Source organism: Cicer arietinum, chromosome 3, assembly GCF_000331145.2.
Source record: "Cicer arietinum cultivar CDC Frontier isolate Library 1 chromosome 3, Cicar.CDCFrontier_v2.0, whole genome shotgun sequence".
Lineage (NCBI taxonomy): Eukaryota > Viridiplantae > Streptophyta > Magnoliopsida > Fabales > Fabaceae > Cicer > Cicer arietinum.
In genome coordinates this window covers 55,929,188-55,936,982 of record NC_021162.2, presented here as the reverse complement: position 1 = coordinate 55,936,982, position 7,795 = coordinate 55,929,188, and the positions used below count along the sequence as shown (strand labels likewise).

The following is a 7,795-nucleotide window of genomic DNA, read 5'->3' as shown; positions in this document are numbered from 1 at the left end:
AAAGGATCTCCTTTCTCAAATCTATTTGACGAGGACCTTGAAGAACTTGAAACCTTTGAGAAAGGTATGTTACAATATTTTTAGTTCTACAAACTTTGTATTGTATTTTAAATTTTTTGAAACATAATGAAATGCTCTTTTTTGCAGAGATCATTTCTCCAACGCTCTACGCAACAGCATCTGCTAGTGTCATTAGTCTTGACGATTAAAGACATTTGTTTCTATTTTGTTTAGCGTCATTGTATTTGAAGTAAAATTGTTGAAGTAAATAGATTAAAGAAAGCTCAAAGAATTAGGTGAGTGAAACCAAGTGTTTCAGTATTTATATGGTTATTGAACTCTACATGTTATTTTTTGAAATTACTAACTGGTGTCATTTTTTTATTTTTAATAACTGCTTGCCATTATTTTAGCTGCACTTGTTCGCTTTTCTATAGCGGGAAACTTCCTAGGACTTCCTGCTATCACTGTTTCAGTTGAGTTATATTCTCCCTTACTTAGTAACATTATACCACCATATGTTATTTTCTTTATACAAGACTTTAGATATTATTTATATGTTATATATGCTTCAAACTTCACAGGTTGGGTATGATAAATTGGGTTTGCCTATTGGTCTTCAATTCATTGGAAGGCCTTGGTCTAAAGCAACACTAATCCACTTAGCATTTGCAATGCAGGTAAACATTTCTTTCATTGTATTGAATATACACTAGTACAATATTGGTCATTTTCTTTTATATCATTCAAATAATTTTTCTTGTGTTCTGTTTTATATTATTAATTTTTTTTTTTTATAATTGTGCATGTAATAATAAATGTACAACATATTCAGATTAAAGAATCATTATATTTGTAAGCTTATGAAGAACTTTTTATGTGTGATATCAGGCTATCTGCATGTCAGATTATAGAAAGCCAGAGCATTACTATGATCTGCTAAGAAGATAAAAAGGAAGAATAGTAGCAGTAGCACATTGTTTCTTGCTAAAGGAAAGCCTTCATTGTAGTGTGTTTGAGCTAGTGGGATTTTTTCTTTCTTTTTTCCTTTTGGTGGATTGGATTTCATCCATTATTAGTACAAAACTTGATGTCTTTGATAGTGGTTTCAGTTTTTGGATTTTTTATTCAATTCCATCAGCATTTAAATTAGATTTTGGTATTCAATATCATTTGTGAATGCATGCCATTTTTTCCAAATTCTTCTGGGCAAAAAGTGAAAATGTGTAAAAAATTTCAATTTTGAGAACCGGTTCGGTTTGAAATATTAAACCGGTTCACTGGTTTAAAGAACCGGTTCAGTTAGGTTTTACAAACTATAAACCAGTTCGGTTCGGTTTCTTCTGAACTGAAAATCGGTTCGGTTCGGTTCAGTTTTCAAGCATAACTGAATTTTGCCCACCCCTAGTTACAATAATGGAACACAGAAGGATGTTTCAAAAAATTTAGTGAATTAGAATTTGGTACAAACAAAATGAATGAATCAATAAGAATTTTATAGTCCTAATTTTTCAGTGGAGGAAATTCAAAAATAGAATGTTGTTGTGAAGGTACAAAAAACCTAGGTCTGAATTCGATAGGTACAAAAAACCTAGGTCTGAATTCGATAGGTTTAGTTTTTGTTTTTTGAAGTCTTATAAGGGCATTACTATGGAAGATGCGATGGAGTTTATGCATCAAATCCATTCAAATGTGGCATTTTTGAAAGCAATCACGATGTTCTTAATATCTAAAAAAGATAATCTACAAGGCTTAAGTAAGTTTTCACCCCATATCTCTCATAGGTAAATTGTGTAAAATTATTTCCATGTTATTGGCACAAAGGTTGTTCTATATAAAAAACAAACCTAAACTGTACAACAAATGAATGAAAGACTGTAGATGCAGAAAGGCGTAATTATACAAAATCATGTACGGGTAAGAGAAAGTTGTAATTTTGCATCTACAAATGTCAATTAAAATTTCCTACTCTAATTAAACAAATAAACAAACATTTCCAAGGAACCCTAAGTTAAAAGAGATTAAATCCCTAAGTTTTATTTTACAAAAATCCTAAAAAGAGAACAATTGATAACATACCGATGATTCAGTTGAAGACGTCAATAGAGTTTTGGATGGTGCTGGAAAATGAGAAACGAGGAGAGATGACACGAAGATGAACAGAGAAGAATGGTGGTAGTGAGTTCGTGAATGTGGTGGTAGGTTTGTGGCGGTGGACGGTAGGAACCAAGAGTGAAGGAGAGCAAACTGGAGAGCAATGGAAAGGAAAAGAGAAGGTTTTTCTAGTGAGTGAGGGAAAACGAGAGGGAGGACGGAGAATGGAAGCGTCGCGGCGTTGAGAAGGGATGAGGAGGGCGTGACGCAAGGCTGCCGGCCGGCGGGAAGAATTAGGGTGAAGAGAAAAAGAGAGAGGGAAGGGAGGGTTAGGGTAAAAAAAAAACTGAAGGATTTTTATTGTTTACCAAAAAAAGATAGAAACATATATAATTGAGAAAATGTAGTGTAAGAAAATTTAGACTTTAGAATAGTAAAAATAATTAAAAAAAAGAGGAAAGATGGTCTATAGTCGGGCACAGGAGTGGAACTAGGTCAGGGTCAGACCAGACTTTTGAAATAGGCTTTTGAAACGTTTGAGCTCTCGCTTAACTTTTTTTAAAGTTTGGTCATGGCTGTCTATTTAAAATTTTTATTCATATTAAAATATTTAAATGTTATACTCAAACCACATGATATGAAACAAAAAATAATTTTTCTAACAAAATAATTTTAAAAAATCTAAAATAAACATCTTTTAAATCCTATAACATAATTTTTTATTTCAAATAATATTTTTTTTTCTGAAACAAATACACCCATTATTACCTCTCAAATAAATATAGAACGACTTGATTGACTAATTGAATGACTATCGAATATGCAATGACTTCCAAATATGGAACGGCTATCCAATATGGAACGACTACTGAGTGGTTGCCTAATTGATATAAATTTCAGTAGGAAATAATATTATTAATATAATAATAAAAAATAAAATTAATAAATAATAAAATATATATAGGTCGGTCTGTCATGTCTAATAGGCTTTTTTATAAGCATGAGTCTAATCTATTTAAATAAATAGGTTTTAAAAATAGTATGAGCCTAACTTTTTTTATTAAATAGGTGAGGTCATATGCCCCTTACGGACGTCCTAGCCTATTATCATCCCTAGTCAGACATAGAGACCGATGAATCGACGTTAGTAGTTAGTTAAAAAATAAAATAAAAAATTGTTTAATTGTTTAGTGTTCATAAAGTCGATGCTAATCCAACGTTACTAGCGTTGGTGTCGATGATTGACGCTAAATTTGAATGCTAAAAGCTGATTTTCTAATAGTAAGGGTGATCTGTTAGCACTATCCTATTCTTGATGGTTGTTGAAGTTGTTTGGCAGATTGCTTCATAAGGCGAGCTCACTAGGTGATTTCTAAGGCTATAAAGTGATCAAATCAATCTATTTAGGAAGTACGCCACTCAAGTTCTTGGGTGTATATCATTAGGTCTAAATTTAATGAGGTGTTCTTTGTGGCGTTTGATATGAAAGATTGCGTCTTTGAAATGTAAATATATATCTCTGCGAGTACATACATGACTTACTCTCTTAAACTCAGTCTTATCCAACTTATTGTTGTACTATATATCATCCTACAAAATGCTCAAGAAGGTGATCAACCTCTAAATAGAGGAATTTTGTGTGTATGTTTCTAAGGAGTAGATTGACTTAGATGTGAAAAATGCTAAATTGTTTAATACTACCTTGTTACTTAAATGAAAATAGAGGTGTACTAATGACAAATGTGCAATTTAATAAAATTTACTCATTTAAATATGGTTCATTATTCCTTGGACTAACTTTGTTAGTTGTCATCTTTCAATACTATTATATTGTTGTGTTTGGATATCTTATGAAGGGATTATTATATTGTTGTTTTGGGTATCTTCTAAAGGTATTGGAAAACACAAAAAATAAGGGTTTGAATTGTGTTTACCATTTTGCCACTAAAAATTGTGTTGCTAATTAAGGAAATAAGAGCATAAAAATTATGTGTTGATTTTTCATCAAAATTCTGCACTGCATTAAAAAAATGAAACAACACAAAACTACGAAAAATCTTTACTTAATCAAGGAAATAAGAACATAAAAAATTCATTAAATTCAAGAACTAATGATCAAAGACAAATAAGATTAAAAACAATGAAAAATATGCATATGATGAAGAGTTATCAAGTGTTGATCAGATGATCAACTAGGTTGCTAGAATAATCAGATGCAGAATTGTCAGAGTGAGCTTGCATTAGTCAAATTCACCATAGGCGAGTTTAGAGCGCGTTGATCAAAGACAGACAATAAATTGATTTTTCAGAGTCATAGTGCATTTACCTTGATTTGTTAACTCTATTTCTTTGTTCATAAGAGGATTTGACTTTACCAGAGCATTGACTTTAGTCATAGAAAGATGCTCGTTGTAGCATTCTTTTCCTTTGGGATCAAATGATCAATCGTTGACTTATATTTCCTTGGTCGTTAACGATTTAACTCGAACGGTAGATTATCAAATGCTTATTGCAATTCTTCTTTTTGTTATATCATTATTTACTCTATTAGTAATCTCTAACTTACTCATAATTTAGCTATATTAAAATAGATAGTCACTAATATAAATCATTATCTTCTGTGTTAATTTGCACACTTAACAAATAATTAAAGGATAATTGTTCTTATTTGAAAATCATATAAAAAAAAACTACTTTTATACTAACATCTTTCCTATTTATCATGAAAGGTTAGAAAAGAAAGAAATTGCAATGAAAGGTTATATTATTTTTTGAGTGATATAAAGGGACAAACTAAACACATGAATTTACTAAAAGACTTTTATCACAGACATTAATTTTTTACGACTTTTTTCATTCTCTAAAAGTGATTAAAGTTTCATTATAAATTAATACAAAAGTTAAATGTTTGTTACATAAAAATGATACAAAAAATATGACTAAAATTTCCAAGTTTGTTTATACTGTGATGATCTTTATTTTTTTTATAGGTAAGATAAGCACTGGTAAGTCATTTTTCTCATCATTTTCATTTATTTTAACCTTATACAAAAATTTCATCCCTTTCAATAACACCTACTTCTTTTTTCTTTTCTTTTTTTCCATCCCAGGAAGAAGTGTCTTTTGTTTCGCCAACTTTATGTGTAAGGATCTGTGTATCGCTCCTTTGAAAGGCGTTTGTAGTAATGAGACATGTCATTGCTTGTGATGGTTCACAAAGTATCACTTTTAATTAGTGAGAGGTTAAGGGAATAAATTTGTAAACCTCTTAATTTTTGTAGTACTATTTTGAGTTTGTTTATATTTTGATCAAAAAAAATATTTTGAGTTTGTTTATTTTTTATTACATGTTGCGAAAATTTCATACACATGCAACAAAAATCTGAACCGAGTGTGAAAAAGATTGAGAAATAGAGATAAAAGATAATCTACCTTAATAGTGATGTTGAAGACACTTAAAATTAAAGATGAGAAGATTTTGGGTAATTTAATAAAGTTCCCGTGTTCGGTGATCGTAAAATTTCTTCATGTGTAAGTAGGGATGGGAATAGGCTAGGCCGTCCGTCAGGGGCCTATGGCCTGACCTACTTATGGCCTGAACTGGACTGGCCTGTTTAATAAAAAGGTCAGTTTCAGATTATTTTTAAAGCCTATTTAATTAAATAGGTCAGACTCAGACTTATAAAAAAGCCTATTAAGCCTGACAGGTCGGCCTATATATATATATATATATTATTTACTTCATTCTCCCTTTTTTTCTTTCTAATTTCCATTGCCCTATTGCACATCAGGTATGTAAGCAACATATTATTTATAAAAAGCAATTTTATTTATTTGTTACCTTTATATTTTATAAAAATTAATACTAGTTGTTTGTTATCTTCATATATAGTAGTAATATATAAAACTTGAAAACCCTAATTTGTTTGTTTTAGAGGATTTGTTTGACAAATAGAAATAGGTGCGTTTCAATGAAAAATTTATCTTTTAAATCAATATGGATAGTTGTTTATTTGTTACATTTATATATATATATTATTAGTGAATATGATTTTCCATACTTAGTAATAAAAAGTAGAAAAACAAAAACAAAAAATCATAATTTGCAAACCCTTTACAGACAAGATTATGTAAATAGAAAGGAATACCGAAACCCTAGCCACCATCACCTTCACACCTCCTATGTCTACGCATCAAAAGTTTAGAGTTTTATGCTAGGAAGAAAAACGACCAAGGTAGGGGATTTTCTCCACACAAATTATAGTTAGATCGTTTACAGGATGACATGAAATTAATATTTGTGAATGCTTGTCTTTTAAAAGGAATAAATATAGACTAATAGATTAAAATAATAAAACTCTAATCTCTTTCTTTGAGTTTGATATGTAATATATGATTTTTAAGAAACAGAGTATGAATTTTTATGTTATATGTGATAAAGTATTAATTTTTAGGCTAAATAGCACATGGTTATCCTCTATATTTTTTTCTTCCTTATTTGGTCCTTTATTTTAATTTTAAGTGACAATTTGATCTTTTATGTTTTAAAATGTCAACAATGTTATCCTATTTTTTGCAAAAATTCATCAAAATTTTCAAACAAAACTCATAAAATTAATTATCATCTTCAATATAATGCAAATTTCATCAAATTGATAACTTAAATCTTTAAATAAACTCATATTTTCATTCTTTATTTGATGAGTTTGATGTTATTTGAGATGAAAATATGAGTTTATTTAAACTTTTGAGTTATGCGTTTGATGACATTTGCATTATATTGAAGATGATAATTAATTTTTTGGGTTTTGTTTGAAACATTTGATGAATTTTTTGAATTTTTGTAAAAAAAAAATGATAATATTGTTTACATTTTAAAACATAAAAGATCAAATTGTCACTTAAAAGTAAAATAAAGGACCAAATCAAGAAGAAAAAAAAAAGATAGATGACTAAAATGTTAATTGAAATTAAGTTAAAGGTCAGCGGGAGATATTTAGCCTCATTTTTATGATGAATATGAAGTAAGGTATGAATTTTTATATTATATGTGATAAAGTTTTAATTTTTATGATGAATATGAAGTAAATTATGAATTTTTATGTTATATGTGATAAAGTTTTAATTTTCATGATGAATATGAAATAAAGTTTGAATTTTTATGTTATATGTGATAAAATTTTAATTTTTATGATGAATATGAAGTTAAGTATAAATTTTTATATTATATGTGATAAAGTTTTAAATTTTATGATGAATATGAAATAAAGTTTGAAATTTTATGATGAATATGAAGTAAAGTATGAATTTTTATGTTATATTTTATAAAGTTTTACCTTTGATGATGTATATGAGTTGGAGTTTAATTTTTTTGTTTGTTAAATATACATTAAAGTTTTAATTTTTATGGTGTATATGAAATCAAGTTTCGATTTTTATGTTTATGTGGTGAAAATTATAATTTTTATAATGATAAGGATGTGTGGTATATGATCTTAGCGATATGTGAATAAGATGATGATTTAAAAAAGTGATTTTTTTAATGCATACGATATGATCTTAGTGAGTTGTGTAGGAATATACTTTTTTGATAATATATCATTATGTCACCTGTTTATTTTCCCAATTAGTATAGGTGATCTTTGTGTGGAAGTTGTCTTAGTAGCAAATTTATATCCGGATCATTTAGTTTTAGAAGCAT

General features: G+C 28.7%; 3 long non-coding RNA genes across 3 annotated transcripts in view; 2 read left to right on the top strand and 1 right to left on the bottom strand.

The window, feature by feature from the left end:
- The window catches only part of LOC105851779 (uncharacterized), an 8,653-nt gene extending 6,077 nt beyond the window's left edge, over positions 1–2,576 (bottom strand). Inside the window, exon 1 of the long non-coding RNA XR_003471769.2 lies at positions 2,080–2,576. This is a non-coding gene — a long non-coding RNA (uncharacterized lncRNA). The remainder of the gene's footprint in view (positions 1–2,079) is intronic.
- On the top strand, positions 584–2,451 carry LOC140919522 (uncharacterized). Its single transcript, XR_012162153.1, has 2 exons — positions 584–680; positions 892–2,451. It is a non-coding gene; the product is annotated as an uncharacterized lncRNA (long non-coding RNA).
- A 2,382-nt stretch (positions 2,577–4,958) lies between the features above and the next one.
- On the top strand, positions 4,959–5,437 carry LOC113785750 (uncharacterized). The gene is made up of 2 exons (XR_003471886.2): positions 4,959–5,099; positions 5,205–5,437. It is a non-coding gene; the product is annotated as an uncharacterized lncRNA (long non-coding RNA).
- Positions 5,438–7,795: the final 2,358 nt, after the last annotated feature.